At 37.4% G+C, this 20,716-nt stretch overlaps 1 protein-coding gene across 4 annotated transcripts in view; it reads right to left on the bottom strand.

Moving 5' to 3' along the window:
- Window positions 1-20,716, bottom strand: part of MAPK10 (mitogen-activated protein kinase 10) — a 606,385-nt gene that overhangs the window by 511,150 nt on the left and 74,519 nt on the right. The window contains exon 4 of one of the 4 annotated variants that reach the window (XM_082726660.1): window positions 11,611-11,723. The exons of the other annotated variants lie outside the window; for them this stretch is intronic. The gene's annotated coding sequence lies outside the window, so the exon portion shown is untranslated. The remainder of the gene's footprint in view (window positions 1-11,610; window positions 11,724-20,716) is intronic. 4 annotated transcript variants of the gene reach the window in all.

Raw genomic sequence — 20,716 nt, 5'->3', positions numbered from 1 at the left:
TTTCATAATTTTCAGAAAACAAGACTTTCACCTTTTTGGTTAGGTTTATTCCTAGGTATTTTAATGCAAATGTAAATGTTATGTTTTACTATCTCTTTCTGCTGCTTCATTATTGGTATATAGAGATGCAACAGATTTCTGTACAATAATTTTGTATCCTAAGACTTTACTGAATTCATTTATCAGTTCTAATGGTTTTTTGGTGGAGTCTTTAGGGTTTTCTATATATAGTATTCTGTCATCTGCAAATAGTGAAAATTTTACTTCTTCCTTACCAATTTGGATGCCCCTTATATCTTTTTGTTGTCTGATTGCTGTGGCCAGGTGTTCCAGTAATGTTGAATAAAAATAGTGATAGTGGCGGTGCCTGGGTGGCTCAGTGGGTTAAGCCTCTGCCTTCAGCTCAGGTCATGTTCTCAAAGTCCTGGGATTGAGCCCCACATCGGGCTCTCTGCTCAGCAAGGAACCTGTTTCCCCTCTCTCTCTGCCTGCTTCTCTGCCTGCTTGTGATCTCTCTTTCTGTCAAATAAATAAATAAAATATTTTTTTTAAAAAAGGTGATAGTGGACATCTTCCCTTATTCCTATTCTTACAGAGAAAGCTCTGTTTTTCCCCACTGAGGATGATGTAAATTGTAGGTTTTTCACAGATGGCCTCTATTATGTTGAGGTGTGTTTTCTCTAAACCTATTTTGTTGAGGGTCTTTATCATAAATGGATGTTATATTTTATCAAATGCTTTTTCTGCATCTGTTAAAATGACCACATGGTTCTTATCCTTTCTCCTATTGATGTGATGTATCACATTGGTTGATTTCCAAATATTAAACCACCTTTGCAACCCAAGGAATAAATCCCACTTGATCATGGTGAATGACTTTTTAAAACATATTTTTCAGTTCAGTTTGCTAGTATTTTGTTGAGAATTTTTGCATCTATGTTTATCAGGGACATTGATCTATAGTTCTCCTTTTTAGTTCTGTCTTTATCTGGTTTTGGTATCAGGGTAATCCTGGCCTCAGAATGAATTTGGAAGTCTTCCTTCCTTTTCCCTTTTTTGGAATAGATTAAGAAGAACAGCTATTAACTCTTCTATAAACGTTTGGTTGAATTTACCTGTGAAGCCATTTGATCCTGGACTTCTGTTTGGGAGGCTTTTTGTTTTTTCTTTTTGAGATGGAGGAGGGGAGGGATAAAGAGAGAAAGAGAGAGAGAATCTTAAGCAGACTGCCCACCCAGCACAGAGCCCAATGTGGGGCTCCATCTCACAATACTGAGATCATAACCTGAGCCAAAATCAAGAGTCAGATACTTAACCAACTGAGCCACCCAGGCACCCTGGGAGTTTTTTGATTACTGACATAATTTCTTTGCTGGTTATTGATCTGTTCAAATTTTTATTTCCTTCTGTTTCAATTTTAGCCATTGATATGTTTCTAGGAATTTATCCATTTCTCTTGGGTTGTCTAATTCGTTGGCATTTGGGTTTTTAGAGTATTCTCTTATGATTGTTTGTATTTCTGAGGTGTTAGTTGTTATATCTCCTCTTTCATTTCTGATTTTACTTATTTGAGTACTTTCTCTTTTCTTCTTCATAAGCCTGGCTAGAAGTTTATCAATTTTGTTTATTTTTTCAAAGAACAAGTTCCTGGTTTCATTGATCTGTTCTATTGTTTTTTTATTTCTATATCATTTATTTCTGCTCTAATCTTTATTATTTCTTCCTTCTGTTGGTTTTAGGTTTTGTTTGTTGTTCTTTTCCTAGCTCCTTTAGGTTCAGGGTTAGATTGTTCATTTGAGATTTTTCTTGTTTCTTGAGGTAGACCTGTATTGCTACAAACTGCCTTCTTAGACCCGCTTTTGCTGCGTCCCAAGGTGTTGAACCATTATGTTTTCATTTTCATTTGTTTCCATGTGCTTTTTTATTTCTTCTTTTATTTCTTAGTTGACCCATTCATTGCTTAGTAGCATGTTATTTAGACTTCATGTATTTGTAGTCTTCACAGATTTTTTCTTGTTGTTGACTTCTAGTTTCACAGCATTGTTGTCTGAAAGTATGCATGGTATGATTTCAATCTTAAGTTTGTTGAAGCTTGTTTTGTGCACTATTATGTTATCTATTCTAAAGACTGTAATATGTGCACTTGAAAAGAACATGTATTCTGCTGTTTTAGGGTGGAATATTCTGAATAGACCTGTTAAATCCATCTGGCCCAGTGTGTCATTCAAAGCCATTGTTGATGTTCTGTTTGGATGATCTGTCCACTGATATAAGTGGGCTGTTAAAGTCCCTACTATTATTGTATTATTATCAATTATTTCCTTTATATCTTTTTAAATGTTTTATGTATTTAGATGTTCCCATGTTGGGTGCATTAATATTTATAATTGTTATATCTTCTTGTTGGACTGCCCCCTTTGTGATTATTGTAGTGTCCTTCTTTGTCTTTTGCTACAGTCTTTGTTTTAAAGTGTACTGTATTTGATATAAAGCTACAATAGGTTTCTTTTGACATCTATTTGCATGATAGATGTTTCTTTATCCTCTCACTTTCAATCTGCAGGTGACTTTAAGTCTAAAATGGGCCTCTGGTAGGCAACATATAGATGGGTCTTACCTTTATTATCCATTCTGTCACCCAACCTCTTGTGATTGGAATGTTTAGTCTATTTACATGAAAAGTAATTATTGATAGGTATGTATTTATTGCCTTTTTATTACTAGTTTGTAGCTGTTTTTGAAGATTTCTCTGATCCTTTCTTGTGTTTCATGTTTTTTTAATTTTCTTTTTTTTTTAAAGATTTTATTTATTTATTTGACAGACAGATCACAAGTAGGCAGAGAAGCAGGCAGAGAGAGCGGGGAAGCAGGCTCCCTGCTGAGCAGAGAGCCCGATGCAGGGCTTGATCCCAGGACCCTGGGATTATGACCTGAGCCGAAGGCAGAGGCTTTAACCCACTGAGCCACCCAGGCGCCCCTTTTTAAATTTTCTTTAGTGATATATTTGGATTTCTTTCTCTTTATTCTTTTCATATTTGTTAGTAGGTTTTGAAATATGGTTAACATTAGATTTGTATTTAACCTCTTCTGCATATAGCAGTCTATATTAAGTTGATGGTCATTTAGGTATGAATTCACTCTTTTCTCCTCTCCCCCAAACATTTTAGGTATGTTATGATATTTTACATTCTTTTACTTTGTAAGTCTTGACTGATTTTTTACAGAAATATACATTTTTGCTGATTGTGTGGGGGGGGTTTTCTGCCTTAAACTGTCACTTTTGGTCTTTCCTTTGCACTCAAAGAATCCCCTTTAATATTTTGCAAGGCTGGTTTCATGGTCATAAACTCCTTTAGTTTTTGTTTGTCTGGAAAACTCTTTATTTATCCTTCTATTCTGAATAATAGTCTTTCTGGATAGAGTATTCTTGGCTGCAGATTATCCTATTCAGTGTTTTGAATATATCAGGCCCCTCTCTTTTGGCTTGGAAAGTTTCTGCTGAAAAATCTGCTAGCCTTGTGGATTTTCCTTTGTAAGTTAATGACTTCCTTTATCTTGCTGCTTTTAATGCTATATTTTGCCAATTTAATTACAATATGTCCTGGTGTAAGTCTGCTTTTGTTGATTCTGTTGGGAGTTCTCTGTGCCTCCTGAATCTGGGTATGTGTTTCCTTCCCCAGATTAGGGAAGTTTTCAGCTATTATTTCTTCAAATAAATTTTCTGCCCCCTTTTCTCTTTTCTTCTTCTGGGACTCCTTTAACACAAATGTTATTCCATTTTATGGAGTCACTAAATTCCCTATATCTATTCTCACATTGCATAATTCTTTTCTCTTTCTTTTGTTCAGCTTGATTACTTTCCATTATTCTGTCCTAACTCATTCCTCTTCTTTCTGCTGTTTATTCCATCAAGTGTGTTTCTATTTTCATTTATTATACCCTTTATCTCTACTATGTTTCTTTACCTCTGTGTTAAGGATCTCACTCATGTCTTCCATTCTTTTCTCAAGTCCAGTGAGTATCCTTACGATCATTGCTCTAAACTCTGTTAGGCATGTTACTTATATCTGTTTCATATAGATCTCTGCCTATGGCCTTGTCCTGTTCTTTCATCTGAGATAAATTTCTCCATTTCCTCATTCTGTCTCTCTCTATTTCTCTGTGTTAAGAAAGTCAGCTATGTCTTCTGCTCTTGAAAGTAGTGACTTTCTAAAGAGGAGATCCTGTAGAGTCCTGAAGTGCAGTGTCCCTTGTTCATCAGAACCTGGCACTTGAGGAGAATATCCTATATGTGTTGTTTATGCCCTGCTGTTATGTCTGAGTGTTGTCATCTGCACTGACTCTCTGCCTGTTGTGGGCTGTGCTTGCTCTCTGTGGTGGTAGTGGGACCCAGACAGGCCAGCTGTGAGAGGTGTGTGCCTCTTGAGGAATTTGAGAGCATGGCAGTGATGTTAGCAATATGTGCCCTGGGCCACTAGTCCTATGCAGGATCTCCTAAAGCACTGGAGTGGCTAGAATCTGCACCCTGGCAGTCAGGAGCATAAAGCTGGGCACAGCGCCCAACAGGGGCTGGGCCATGTTGCTGGGCATGTGCAACAGTTTGGCCTGGTGCTGGTGGCAGGACACAGCATGGCCATGGCTCTGCACCTGGCAGCCACACATCAGAAAAGCAGGGCTGGTCTAGACAAACAAGGGTGACTGGGGGTGCACAGCTAAGTGTGGCAGGGCAAATGTGCACAGCACTTGGTGGCAGCTGTGCACCTGGTGGCTAGGCAAGCTGCCCACTCAACTTTCACAAAATCTGCCCTGAGTAGAGGGGCTGAGACAAGCAGGCTTGTAGTCCTCAGGAGAGCTTGTGGGTGTGGTGTGCTACTAGCAGATTTGGTGACAAGCAGCTCTGCAGCCCCACCTCCAGCAAGTGTCTATGCTTAAGGGGCAGGGTGGGGAGGGAATAAAATGACCCCTGCCAGCTCTGTTGTTTTTGGAGAAGTCCCCCAACATGCTCAGAGATCAACATGCTCAGATCTGTCTCCCATATGCTACCCACCCACCCTTGTTTAAAATGTCATTTTTCATGTTGCCTCTTCACACAGGCTGCTCTTTCTTTAAGGGTGGAGACCAGCTATCACTCACCCTCAGGGCTGAGTCAGCTGACCTCCAAAGCTCTGCCTTTCAAGCCCCACTGGTTTTCCCTCTGGTTTTTAAAGCCAAATGCCATGGGAATTAGTCTTCCCGTGTGAACTTCCTGGTGTGAGGTCCTGTTTCTCTGCCCTCTTCCCAAGTGTAGCTTCCCTTCCTCCTATGGGCAGCCTCTGTCTACCTTTCTAACCTTCCTAAACTTTCAGATACACTTCACCTGTGTATTTAGCTGTGGAGTTTGCTCAGCCAGACTTCAGATGGCTCTCCAGTTTATTGACTTGGATGTGGATAATATTGAGTTCAAAACAGGACAGGGTGAGCTCAGGGTTTTTCTACTCTGCCATCTTCCCAATTTCCTCCTAGTCCTCAGTATATTCTACCATGTTCTTCTGTCTTCTGGAATTCCCTGTAAATTGGCAGCAATTTCAATTTTGGCCAAAAATGTAGTCATAAAAATCTTTTTCCTAGAATTTGTACCAGAAGATATTACATAAGGCATAAAAAACTTAAAATTTATAACTGGACACAGGGGTCCATTTTCTGTGGGAAAAATACACAAACACAAACACACACACATACACATACACAAACACACACACACCCTTACCACCAAAATTAATCACAAATAAAGTTCAAATAATATCAACAACAGAGGGGCACCTGGGTGACTCAGCTAGTTAAGCACCTGCTTTGGCTCATAATCTCAGAGTCCTGGGATCAACCCCAGGGTTGGGCTCTGGGAGCCTGCTTCTCCCTCTCTCTCTGCTGTTCCCCCCATTCCTGCATGCTCTCGCTATCTATGTCACTCTCTCATATAAATAAACAAAATCTTTTTAAAAAAACAATAGGAACCCAAATGCAAATTAGCTTGAGTATCAAAGAAATGCCAAAACCTGAGATTCATTACATGCTTTCCAGTCATTTAAACTGAGGCTTAAATGTTCAAAACCCTATTTCTGACTCAAAGAAATTAGCTCTTTGGCCCTGATTTTGGTTCAGCTTACCTCAGCAACCACTAGAGGGAGGCCAAGATACATCTGAAAAACTCACACTTAAAAGTCTCAAACCTGAAGGATTTCATTTTTCCTTACCTTCTTAAAAAAAAAAACAGAAGACAAACATACTTCCAATGAAAAATTTTAAATGCTTTATTTTGTATTTTACAAGAGAACATTACACTAAAGTAATTTTATATTTAGGATATGTCTGCAATGTGGAGGGAAAAAACAGCCCTTGTGCGTTCTGTACAAAGTACATGACAAAACATGCCTCTGAAGTCTTCCTTTTACCTCAGTCCTGTTTAAGATATTAAAAGGTACAAGAATCTAGGGATACCTGGGTGGTTCCTATGGTTAAGTGTCCAGACGTTTATTTCAGCTTAGGTCTTTATCTCAGTGTCATGAATTCAAACCTGCATTGGGCTTCATGTTGGGCATGGAGCTTGCTTAAAAATAATTAATTAATTAATTAATTAATTAAATTTTTAAAAAGGTATAAAGGGATGCCTGGGTGGCTCAATGGGTTAAGTCTCTGCCTTCAGCTCAGTAGAGCTCTCTGCTCAACCGGGAGCCTGCTTCCTCCTCTCTCTGCCTGCTTCTCTGCCTACTTGTGACATCTATCTCTGTCAAATATATAAATAAAATCTTTGGGGGGGAAAAAAGGTATAAGAAACCAAGTAGTAATCATTTCAGTGCTGAAATTAGGTTTTGGGTTTTTGTTTTGTTTTTTTTTAAGAAATTCTATGTGATTTTTTTTTTTAATTCAATGTCCAACTCCCTTCCAAATTATAATTTTAAAACATTAAAATAAGTATAAAGGTACCCAAGTTCCTACTTTTCCAATAATGGTAAATTTGTTGAGGGACTTGAGGAAGATAGAAAATCTTTCCTCTAAAAAATAAGTCAATACTCCTTTTCTAGATTAGGGTTACACATAGGCTTTATCAGCCTTATGGATAATCCAGCTGTTTCCTATCCTACAAATAATTAACTAAAGTAACAGAAAGAACTTATCTCTCCTTTGGCCACAAAATATATGCTCTCCTTATAATGCCTTATTACTTTATGTTAACATAGCTTTTTAAGTTTTATAACTCATTTTCACATGCTATATTATTTATCCCCAAAATTTTATAATTGAAGAATATTGTTCCCACTTTAAAAGAACATTCCAAAAAATTAAAGGAAAAAATAAGAGCCTCCAAGCAATGAGATCTATTTTATAAAGTTCCACAGTTGTAATTTGCATAAACAGAACTCACATTCAGAGCTTCCAAACTTCTAAAACTCAGGGATTTAATTTTATTGATAATACCATTGCCAGGAATTTCAGGTCCCCATGAACAAGCCTGTTTCTCATTGTCAACACCTGGAAGACTCTAAAAGGATCAAAGTGATGCTTATGCTTTTCATCTCTGTAGACTTTGCAAGGAACTGGAAAGGTCTGCACTGAACGGCCAGTCTTAGTACCAAATGGAAAATCCATCCTTGGGTTCCTTGGTTCTTCTAGGACAGAGGACTTAGAGCACAGACAGCACAGCAGCTGTTTAGGCTGATGGGGAGCAAGCCCAATGGCATACACCCCTAAGAAGCATACAAATGTGCAAAGGTTGGAAGTTTTTTTCCATGGCAATGAAAAATGTGCCATTGATCACTGATCAAGAATATCTCCACTAGATGATGGGGGCAGGGGGAGGGAGCAACCATAAACCCAGAAGAAATAAAGCTCCAGTCCAGGGCCAAGTAGTATGCTGACAGATCTTTAACAAATAGCTCTACCAGAGGAGAAGAAAGAAGGTCATGATTTGTAGTTTGCCAAATCATGCCATGGTATACATACTCCCCTCATGGCTAGTTTCAATCTACCAAGTATTTCTGAATGTGGAGTGAGAAGCTAACAATCAGCTCTTGCTCACCACTCTTCTGGCCCCACTCTGTCCCTTCTCTGTGTAAAATATTAGAGATAAGCCTAGTGAGAAAACTCTACTGTTCTCTATGGGTTCCATGAGGATGGATTTTCCATGAGCATAGCTGGCTTCCTGGACTATCCCTCAATTCTCCCTTGGGAGGTGAAGAACTTTTTATGGGATTAATGTGTTAGGGAGAAGGAACTGTGTGATAGGTTTCCTCCCATTCCTCTTGGGTCTGCCTGCCTAAAGAGGGTATGCTTTCTACTTTGACTGCTGTCATGAGATAAAAGTCAGTGACCTCATGTTATAATTTCCCTGAACAATCTTGACATTTCACCCTACTAGCACCCTCTTTAACTTCAAACGCATCTTGGTTTCAACAATGAGTTATGTCACCTGAGGTGAAAGAGACTGCTTCTGGAGAGCAAGGCGCGCACAGGTAGCCAGGAGAAGGACTGCCTATTTCTGGGATCAGTCCTAAGAAAACCACTGTTAACTACAAAACTGAGTCCCATCTTTATTTCATCTGTTTGACCCTATTATCCAGCTCTAATTATGTTCCAAACCAAGGAAGTAACAGAACAATTACTTTTGGAGACCTTTAAAACTTCAACAAACTGAGTGCCCTGAAAGGTGACTGTTTGTGTCTTCTGGACAAAAAAAATGGAGAAGTCCATAGGCACAGATAAAGTGGAGATGAGTTCCATTCAAATGAGGACCCATAAGGTTCCAAATCTCCATTAAGTAAACAAAAGATAAAGTTTAGTGAGAGCTGACCCATCAAGAATCCTACCATATTATAAGTTTATAATAAAATAGGGGTGACTTCCTAAGCTGTAGGTTACCACCACACATATGCAGGATACATCATATATTTATTGTTGCCTAAGCATACAGCTATCATTAGAAGGACCTCTGAGCTCCAAATATTATTCTTCTCCAACATTAATCCCCTTTTGCCCCATAAATAAACTACAGACTTCCTTCAGCCTCTTATCTGTGTTTCTCTATAGATTCAGCTATTGAAACCCAACAGTAAAATAACAAAGCTCTTGGAATTTGTGAAATACTTAACTATGCATTTTTTTAGAATATGTCTCTAAACTACCTTCATACCTTAAATCAAAGTCCACCTGACTGTATGTTTGCATCAAATATGGAATTGATCATTTACTTTTTATTTTTTTCAAAGATTTTATTTATTTATTTGATAGAGATTACAAGTAGTTAGAGAAGCAGGCAGAGAGAGAGGAGGAAGCAGGCTCCCTGCTGAGCAGAGAGCCTGATGTGAGGCTCGATCCCAGGACCCTGAGACCATGACCTGAGCTGAAGGCAGAGACTTAACCGACTGAGCCACCCAGGTGCCCCGATCATTTACTTTTTAAAGATCACATCCAGTTACAAAGAATCCCAACTGGCTCATGCAGCTCAAAACCTAAATAAATAAATAACACAATTAAAAATAGACAAAGGGCCTGAATAAACAATTTTCTAAAGAAAACATAAAAATAGCCAATAGGTACATGGGAAGGTGCTCAACATTAATACCCATCAGGGAAATGCAAACCAAAACCACAATGAGATATCACTTCACAATTGTTTGAATGTCTACTACCCTGTTAGGACTAGTAAATACATAAAGTTGCAGCATTCAAAAATCAGCTGCATTTCACTACACCAATAATGAACTATAAGAAAGAAATTTTTTTTAAAAAAATCCAATTTACAATAGTATCAAAAGAATTAAATACTTAGGAATAAACTTAACCAAGAAGGTGAAAGATCTATATGCTAAAATCTGTAAGATATTGAGGAAAGAAATCAAAAGAGATACAAACAAATAGAAATATGTTCTGGGGGTGCCTGGTTGGCTGAGTGGGTTAAAGCCTCTGCCTTTGGCTCAGGTCATGATCTCAGGTCCTGGGATCAAGCCCCACATGGGGCTCTCTGCTCAGCAGGGAGCCTGCTTCCTCCTCTCTCTCTCTGCCTGCCTCTCTGCCTGTTTGTGATCTCTCTCTCTCTGTCAAATGAATAAATAAAATCTTTAAAAAAGAAATGTGGGGATGCCTGGGTGGCTCAGTTGGTTAAGCAGCTGCCTTCGGCTCAGGTCATGATCCCAACGTCCTGGGATCGAGTCCCACATCAGGCTCCTTGCTCAGCAGGGAGCCTGCTTCTCCCTCTGCCTCTGCCTGCCATTCTGTCTGCCTGTGCTCGTTCTCTCCCCCTCTCTCTCTCTGATAAATAAATAAAATCTTTAAAAAAAAAAAAAAGAAAGAAATGTGTTCTGGGCTCACAGATTAGAAGAATATTGTTAAAATGTCCATACTACCCAAAGCAATTTACAGATTTAATGCAATCCCTATCAAATTACAATGACATTTTTTCAGAAACAGAAAAAATGATCTAAAATTTGTATGGAACCACAAAAGACCCCAGATAGCCAAAGCAATCTTGAGACAGGAAAACAACACTGAAGGCACCACACTTACTGATTTCAAACTATATTACAAACCTATAGTAATCATAACAGTATGGTATTGACATAAAAACAGATATATAGATCAGTGGTAGTGGTACAGGATAGCCCAGGAATAAACACATGCATACATGGAGTGATTAATTTATAACAAAGGAGATAAGAATATACAATAAGGGAAGGATATTCTTTTTAATAAATGGTGTTGAGAAAACTGCACAGACACATACAGAAGAATAACTGGACCACTGTCAACACCATGTAAAAAAATCAACACAAAATGGATTAAAAGATCTAAATTTAAGACCTAAAATGATAAAACTCCTAAGAGAAAATTTTAGAGGTAAGTTCCTCAACCACCCAAGTATCCATCCATAGGCAAATAAATAAGTAAGTTATGGTATATACACACAAACACACACACACACACCATGGAGTATTACTCAGCCATAAAATAGAATGAAAGCTTGCCATCCATGACAACATGGATGGATCAGAGAGTATTACTCAGAGTTAAATTAGATCAGGTCAATGAGGAGAGAGGCAAGATGGTGGAGGAGGAGCAGACTGAGATGACATCAGGTTGCAGGAGGTCAGCTAGATATTTATCAAACCATTCTGAACACCTACAAACTCAACAGGAGATCAAAGAGAAGAAGAGCAGCAATTCTAGGAACAGAAAATCAACCACTTTCTGAAAGGTAGGATGTTTAGAGAAGTGAATCCAAAGCCACGGGAAGATAGACCATGGGGGGAGGGGCCGGCTCCTGGCAAGCAGTGGAGAAATGGAACACAAAATCAGAACTTTTAGAAGTCTGCTCCACTGAGGGACATCACTCCAGAGGCTAAGCAGGGGTAGAGCCATTGCAGGGACAGTGTGGTCTCAGGACCCATACGGCCATTGAAAGATCAGGAGTGTCTGAGTGTGGCAGAGCTCCCAGGTATCAGAGCAGGGAAGCCAACTACAGAGACAGAGCTGAGGAGTGAGCTCTCAGCTCCAGGTTACCTTAAACAATGATCCATGACACAGTCGGACCACTGCTCTTTGAGCAGGGACCCCACAAGTGGCAGATCCAGAGAGACTCACCTTTTTCCTCCAGAGGCAGGAATCTGCTCGATTTGGAGACTCCAAAGAGGGCTGTGCATCAGAAACCAAAATGCTGCATCACAGGCCAGGTGAGCTCAGAGCACGCCGGAGACCTGGGAGAAGGGAGTGATTGATTGCTTTTCTCCGAGGGTGCACTGAGGAGTGGGGCGCTGAGCTCTCAGCTCCTCCAGGCCAGAGATCGGGAGGACACCATTCTCATTCCCATTTTCCAGAGCTCAATGGAAAGTGTTCAGGGAACAAAAACTCCCAAGAGCGAACTCGAGCAGATTTCTTAGCCTGGCCCATGGCAAGGGTGGTGCAATTCCACGTCGGGCAAAGACATTTGAGAATCACTGTCCATTTCATGGAGGGGGTATTAAAGTCCCCTAATATTATTGTATTATTGTCAATGTATTTCTTTGATTTTGTTATTAATTGGTTTATATAGTTGGCTGCTCCCATGTTAGGGACATAGATATTTAAAATTGTTGGATCTTCTTGTTGGACAGACCCTTTGAGTATGATATAGTGTACTTCCTCATCTGTTATTAGAGTGTTTGAGGGCCCCTCCCCCAGAAGATCAGCAAGAACATCCAATCAAGGAGAACAGTAGAACTCCAGAGATAGGGGAAAACAATGCATGGAATTCATGGTTTTCTCCCCATGATCCTTTAGTCTTGGCAAAGTCAAGTTAAATTTTTTAAATTTTTTTTTCTTATTCTAATTTTTTTAACTTTTCCTCTTTCCTTTTTAAACATTTTTTAACAAGTTTATCTTAATACCTTTCTGGGGAAAAAAATCTTTTTAACCCTTCATTATTATAGTCATATTTTATCCTTTATTGTATTTAACCTTATTTTCTGTATACATATAGGGGTTTTTTTTCCTAAAAAATTTTGAATACAATTTCTTCTAATAGGTCAAAATTTACTCTAAATCTAGCACAGGGCTTTCTTCTAGTCTCCAGCCTGAGCACATTCTCTCACCCTCTTCTTTTTTCTTCTTTCTTTTTCCAACCAACTTATTAATTCCTTTTCTTAGAATTTTTTAAATATTTTTATCTTTATAGTCATATTCCATTCCTTCATCATGTTTACCCTTATTTTAGTATATATATAAGTTTTTCTTTCTTTAAAACTTTGAGAGGTAATTTCTTCTAAGACCAAAATACACCCAAAATCAAGTGGGTGGGCCTGTATATATATATATATATATATATATATATTTTTTTTTTTTTTTAATTTCTTTTTACCCTCTTTCTTCTTTCCCTGGTTTGGGGTATCCCCTGATTTGGTTAGCATACATTCTTCTGGGGTCTTTGCCACCCTTTTAGTATTTTATTCTTGCATTCATATATTCTTATATGGATAAAATGACAAGGTGGGAAAACACACCACAAAAAAAAAAAAAAAAAAAAAAAAAACAAGAGACACTACCGACAGCTAATGACCTAATCAATAGGGACATTGGTAATATGTCAGATCTAGAGTTCAGAATGATGATTCTCAAGGTGCTAGCTGGGCTTGAAAAAGGCATGGAAGATATTAGAGAAACCCTGTCTGGAGAAATAAAAATAAAAAGACACAAAGAGGGGCACCTGGGTGGCTCAGTGAGTTAAAGCCTCTGCCTTCAGCTCAGGTCATGATCCCGGGGTCCTGGGATTGAACCCCACATCAGACTCTATGCTCAGCAGGGAGCCTGCTTCTCTTTCTCTCTCTCTCTCTCTCTCTCTCTCTCTCTCTCTCTGCCTGCCTCTCTGCCTACTTGTGACCTCTGTCTGTCAAATAAATAAATAAAATCTTTAAAAAAAAAAAAGACACAAAAACATGGAAAAACGTGCCATGCTCATGAATTGGAAGAACAAATATTGTGAAAATGTCTATGCTACCTAAAGCAATCTATACATTTAATGTAATCCTTATCAAATCTCATCAATTTTTTCAAGGAAAAGGAACAAATAATCCTAAAATTTATATGGAACCAGGAAAGACCTCAAATAGCCAGAGGAATATTGAAAAAGAAAGCCAAGTTGATAGCATCACAATTCCAGACTTCAAGCACTATTACAAACCTGCAAACATCAAGACAGTATGGTACTGGCACAAAAACAGACACATAGATCCATGGAACAGAATAGAGAGCCCAGAAATAGACCCTCAACTCTATGGTCAACTAATCTTCAACAAAGCAGGAAAGAATGTCCAATGGGAAAAGACAGTCTCTTCAACAAATGGTGGTGGGAAAATTGGACAGCCACATGCAGAAAAATGAAACTGGACCACTTCCTTACACCATACACAAAAATAGATGTCAAATGAATGAAAGAACTCAATGTGAAACAGGAATCCATCAAAATCCTTGAGGAGAACACAGGCAGCAACCTCTTCAACCTCAGCCACAGCAACTTCTTCCTAGAAACATCACCCAAGGCAAAGGAAACATGACAAAAATAAACTATTGGGACTTCATCAAGATCAAAAGCTTTTGCACAGCAAAGGAAACAGTCAACAAAACCAAAAGACAACTGACAGAATGGGAGAAGATATTTGCAAATGACATAATCAGATAAAGGGCTAGTATCCAAAATCTATGAAGAACTTACCAAACTCAACACCCAAAGAACAAATAATCCAATCAAGAAATGGGCAGAGGGGGGTGCCTGGGTGGCCCAGTTGTTAAGTTAAGCATCTGCCTTCGGCTCAGGTCATGGTCCCAGGGTCCTGGAATCGAGCCCCACGTCAGGCTCCCTGCTCAGTGGGTTGCCTGCTTCTCCCTCTCCCACTCCCCCTGCTTGTGTTCCCTCTCTCGCTGTGTCTCTCACTGTCAAATAAATAAATAAAATCTGTAAAAAAAAAAAAAAAAGAAAGAAAGAAAGAAAAGAAATGGGCAGAGGACATGAACAGATATTTCTGCAAAGAAAGCATCCATATGGCCAACAGACACATGAAAAAGGGCTCCACATCACTCAGCATCAGGGAAATACAAATCAAAACCACAATGAGATACCACCTCACACCAGTCAGAATGGCTAAAATTGACAAGTCAGGAAATAGCAGATGTTGGTGAGGATGTGGAGAAAGGGGAACCCTCCTACACTGTTGGTGGGAATGCAAGCTATGCAGTCACTCTGGAAAACAGTATGGAGATCCCTCAAAAAGTTGCAAATGGAGCTACCCTATGAGCCAGTAATTGCACTACTGGGTGTTTACCTTAAGGATACAAATTTAGTGATCCAAAGGAGCACCTGCACCCAAATTTTTATAGCAGCAATGTCCACAATAGCCAAACTATGGAAAGAACCTAGATAGATGCCCATCAACAGATGAATGGATGAAGAAGATGTGGTGTGTGTGTGTGTGTGTGTGTGTGTGTGTGTGTGTGTAATGGAATACTATGCAGCCATCAAAAGAAATGAACTCTTGCCATTTGCAATGGCATGGGTGGAACTAGAAGGTATTATGCTGAGCCAGATAAGTCAATCAGAGGAAGATAATTATCATATGATCTCCCGAATATGAGTAAGTTGAGAGGTGGGGGTATTGGGGGTAGGGAAGGATAAAATGAAACAAGTTGGGATTGGGAGAGAAACAAACCATAAGAGACTCTTAAATCTCAAAACAAACTGAGGATTGCTGGGAGAAGCGGGTATGGAGAGGGTGGTTGGGGTATGGACATTGGGGAGGGTATGTGATATGGTGAGTGCTGTGAAGTATTTAAGGCTGACGATTCACAGACCTGTACCCCTGGGGCAAATAATATATTATATGCTAATAAAAATTATTAATTAAAAAAAAGTTAAATTAAGTCAGACTGAGAAAGATAAATACCATATGATTTTACTTAAATCTGAAATATTAATAAAATGAAAAAAGAAAAAACAAACATACTTGTAAATATGGAGAACAAACTAGTGGTTACCAGGGGGGAGGATGGTAGGGAGATAGGCAAAATAGGTGAAGGGTATTAAGAGGTACAAACTTACAGTTGTAAAATAAGTAAGTCACAAGGATAAAAAGTACAGCATAGGAAATATAGTCAATAATACTATAAATAACTTTTACAGCAATAGATGCTAATTACACTTGAGGTGAGGCCAGCATAACATATAGAGTTGTTGAATCACTAAATTGTACACCTGAAAATAATAAAATATTGTGTGTCAACTATACACACAACTATGCATAAAAGTAAAAAAAAATCATAAAAAAGAAAGAAAATGTCATATACACAAACACAAATAAAGTCTATTCATTCATTAAAAAAAAAAAAAGGAAATCCTGTCATTTACCACCACATAGATAAACCTTGAGGGTATTATGTTAAATAAAATGAGCCAGACAGAGAAAGACAAAGTTAAACAAACCAGACAGAATGGTATCAATTATATGTGGAATTGTTTTTTAAAAACCAAACTTACAGAAATAATAAGAATAGTGGTTGCTAGGGGCTGGGGGGAGGGTGAGGAAAATGGAGAGAAGTTAGTAAAAGGATTCAAACTTCCAGTTACAAATAAGTTCTAAGGATCTAATATCTAGCATGGTAACTATCGTTGACAATACTATATTGTGTAATTGAAATTTGCTAAAAGAATAGATTTAAGCATTCTTGCAAAAATAAAAAAAAAAATTAAATGTTAATTACTACTAGATGTCCACACCCTTTTGCAATTAGGATTTTGTAAAGTAAAATATACTTTTCAAGTATCTGATTTATTCTCTTCTTTTCCTTAATAATAAAACTTTGATTTTATTCCAAGTAGTGGTATGTCCAATTAAAATGACTGCATTTATTAACCTCCCCTGCAATTAAGGATTGCTAATAAATGCTAAGTGAGCCTTCAGAGAACTCTCAAGACAGACAACTAGAGTATACATTTTTGCCCCTCCTACTTCCTTATCTGGAACAAGTAATTGATATCTGGAACCCTAGCAACCATCTTGGTCCCTAAGACAACCTCAGGGATGGAAACACATGTTATGGTTGGTAGAAAAAAAGAGTAAGATCTTGGATCCTTAATGACACTTTAGACACCCATACAAACCTGTATTATCTTTCCTCAGCCTTCCTTTATGAAAGAAAAATAAAATTTCATCTTGTTCAATTCCTCTCTGTGTTACTAGCATTTGAAAGAAATTTGCAACTGATAAGCCAGCTATCTAAATCACTCAAATTACCTGATAATTGCTCAATACCCACTTCATTTTGGGATAAGACACAAAGTTTCAAAACTTGCCATAATAGCTATAGTGATTCAATTCTCAAACCAAAAATCAGGTCACACAATAAGAACACTTTGAATCCACTAATGGGAGGAGTACATCAGCTCACTTGAAATCAGGGCTGTGCTAGAACACCCAGATCATATGATTCTATTAGAGTTACTAAATTCAAGCATGTAGCAGTAATCCTAACCTGATTTTCTTCATCAGGAAGAAGATAAATTTGGGTACTAGGTGATACACACTGTCATAACCAGGAGCCTCAGTTTCATACCTAATCTCCAAAATTAATTTCACAAAGGCTTCTGGGCCTCTTACAATTTACATTCCCCCATAAACATTGGTTATTTTGTAGTAATTACACATATGCTTCTCTTCCTGTACCCAGGAAGAAGCATTATTAAGCACCTTATCCTATAAACTATAGGTTTATATATCTAATTTTATATATCTAATATTTGCCTCACCTAAGCCCCTTGTATCAATTTCCCCATAAAAGGTTAATAATACTTATCTTTCTTCCAAGGTGTGTTGTGATGTTTAATTAATATTTACCAAGTATTTAGTAATCTGTAGATGAAAGATACTAGAGAAGCATAAAGCAATATCATTAGTCTGACTCATCAGTTAACCTTATTAGGCATGCAAAATGAAAGCCATGTGGTTACAACTAAAATAGTTATGAATACATATTAGGTCAAATATGAATCCCAAAACAACTTAAATCTATATATTGCATCTACAAAGCAAACATTAAAAACTTTCATATTAGAGCAATATGCTTTTTTTCTGTAGTACTACTTAAAACCTCTTAACTTTTAAGAATATAAACTGATTAGAAAGTTAGGTCAATGATAAAAATAAGATATCTCTGGCAAGGTTTCTAAGTCTTTATACTTTAATATGACGATAAAGATTCAATCTGCAGTGATTTGAAACCATACAACTTGAAAAAAAGAAAATTTGGTTTTTTGTGATTTTTTTAATGTTTTATTTACATGAGAAAGAGCATGAATAGAGAAGAGGGAAAAGCAGACTTCCCACTGAGCAGGGAGCCCAACACGGGACCTGATCAGAGGACTCTGGCATCATGACCTAAGCTGAAGGCAGATGCTTAACGGACTGAGTTACCCAGGTGTCCCTGATTTTTTGTGATTGAAACTAGCAATAGTAACCTAAAGCTCATAGAAAATTTAAACAATAAACTGACATTTTAGTTAAATTGATGTTTCTTGAGTTCAAATGTGCACTATGTTGAGGTGTGTGCTATTTTATATACAGTCCTTAACAATTTTCAACTAAGTACACAGCTATATTATATAATAAGTATATGTTAATATTTGATATATTTCTGAACCAAGGTATTATTTGTAATATATATATATTATTTTGGCATATAAAACTGAAATATCATTTTATTGTGTGACATGGGCCTCTTGAAGCTCTTTTCAAGTTCTATATCCTAATGCCCACTTGCTTGTGTAACAGAAAGAAAATTAGGAAATAGGAAGTCCCTGGTGATGACAAGCATTAAAATTATTTGGGGCAAATGCATACTACACATCCATAGCTTACCTGTGGACATACATTTTCAAAGAAAACTAAGAGTCTTCAAAGGGAAAATACAATACACACACACACAAACATTCATGCGTGCGCACATACATCATTGTGCAAAGAACAAATTCTATGGCAGTTATGAGAGACAAACAAACAGGGTTCATCATTACATTGTGTCAGAGAACGAAATGACTGTCCTTCACTCAGAGTATAAATGGTTGAACTTTTCTGCCAACTTCCCTAACAATTTGATCAATTCGAAAACTTGTGATCTGGACAGGTTTACAAGAAAGGTAAAGAAGACTCATATCCATTTCATCCTCCAAAAGCACAAAGTTAACATTCTTCTGATTTGAAAGTAAAGACAGTTTTTGGAATGATTATCCCTTACCCAAAAACAAAACAAAACAGGTAGATCATTGCATTACAGGACTGAAGAGACTTTGAAAGGTCAACAAATTCAATGACATCTTAACCAGTTCAGATATAAAGTCATACAGAGATTATTTTCTTCTACTACTTTCCTTATGTCCATTTCTTCTTTTCTTCCTCAAACATGTCATGACCCATGTGTTTACAAACTAAATGTCCCCAAAATAGTCACCACCTCTTTCCATTGACACATACTTTTAAAATATACTATGTGAATTAAAATGGAAAGAATACCTATCTTACCACCATACATGTGGAAAAAAATTTCTCCCACATCACACCTAATATCTTCATAAATTCTAAGGGTGTTTACATTATATTGAGTCACCTCCTCAGATCTCTTGCTTCTCCTGAATTCTCAAGTATCATCTCTTGTGTTTCCTCAGCTTTACTCTGTATTGATTTCAACACAGAATACTTTCTACTAATTTCCCTAAAACACTTATTCTCATAAAATCTAATCATACTATAACTATGATCATATATCTTCATTGACGTTTCAGTGACAACATGAGATAAGAGGGTATACTGTATCACAGCACAGCACAGCATAGCAAAAGATCTCAAGTAGAATTATTTCTGTTCAAAGATACATTTTTCCCATTTCAATGTATTTGGAATTTTGATTTGTTTATAATCTATCTACATTTAATATTTTGTCATATTTTGTCCTGAAAAGCTTTGATTAAATGGACATTATCATGGTATCCTAAAATCAAAGAGATGTGATTAAAAATCCAAACCCATATCCACAATCAGAAATTTATCATTGATCATCTCTCTTGGGGTCCTAGCCCCTGTCTCATTTCAACTCCAACATCTACTCCATCCCCTTCCATTTTTTCCTTTCCTTGACTTTCTCACACTCATCCTCCAGACTGTCCCTTCAAACTTCATAAACCTTCTTGTTTATTTGTCGTTATAGCAGCACCAGACCACTCTCAGCATGCTCTGAATATAGCATGCTATATTCCACTTCAATATAGGTCCATCAAGATGACTAATAAAAAAATTTTTTGAGGAATTTTCTTGATATCGTCTGTTTATTTTCTTCCCTTTTCCTCAAATTGAGATATAATTGACATATAACATTACATAAGTTTAAGGTATATAAGATGTTGATTTTATAAATTTATATATTGCAATATGATTATCATAGCATTAGCTAACATCTCTATCATATCACGTAATTATCAGTTCTTTCACATGGCGAAAACTTTTAAAATCTCAATAGCTTTCAAATGTACATCTCCTCCTCCAACCCCACCAATTTTTAAAATTATCATTCCTACTATGTAGAATTCTTCCACCTATAAGTAATATTCTCTTTTTGCATTCTTTCCCTTGCAATTCTTATCTAGTTTGATAGCAACCTAGTTTTCACCTTGTAGTCTTCAATTTTCATTGCCCTTCTCTATTCCACACTTGCATTTCCATTCTGAAGGACATCTTCACCGAAACTAACCATGCACACCTCAAAGTTAGCACATAAAGGAAACTAAGGAATTTTTTGCATGGTTCTTATTGTGTGTGGATCATCAATATAAACCACAAGGCAACATAACAAAGGTTTATTCTAAGAAGAACTATGGATCCTTTTGCCAAGACCTCCAAAAATGTGAATTGACTTTCTGCCAGTCAGAAGATCATGATTCGCCAGATGCCTCTGGAGTCTCAAAGGAGGAACTGCTAATAGAAGATCATTAAAAAAAAATAATTGAAAGGTGAGCACTGGGATCAACCTAGGTGTCTAGAACTTCAAAGCTATGACAGACAAGATTACAGATACCATTTTCTGTTCCTGACTATTTCTATTAATGGAACTACAATTTTCCTAATCACACAATTTTTAAAAATTTAGCTTTGACTCTTCTGTCTCTATCTTGTCCTATATC

This window comes from Mustela nivalis (genome assembly GCF_964662115.1).
Source record: "Mustela nivalis genome assembly, chromosome: 4".
Taxonomy (NCBI): Eukaryota; Metazoa; Chordata; class Mammalia; order Carnivora; family Mustelidae; genus Mustela; species Mustela nivalis.
The sequence above is the reverse complement of the archived record's forward strand: the minus strand, read 5'-3'. Positions and strand labels throughout refer to the sequence as shown.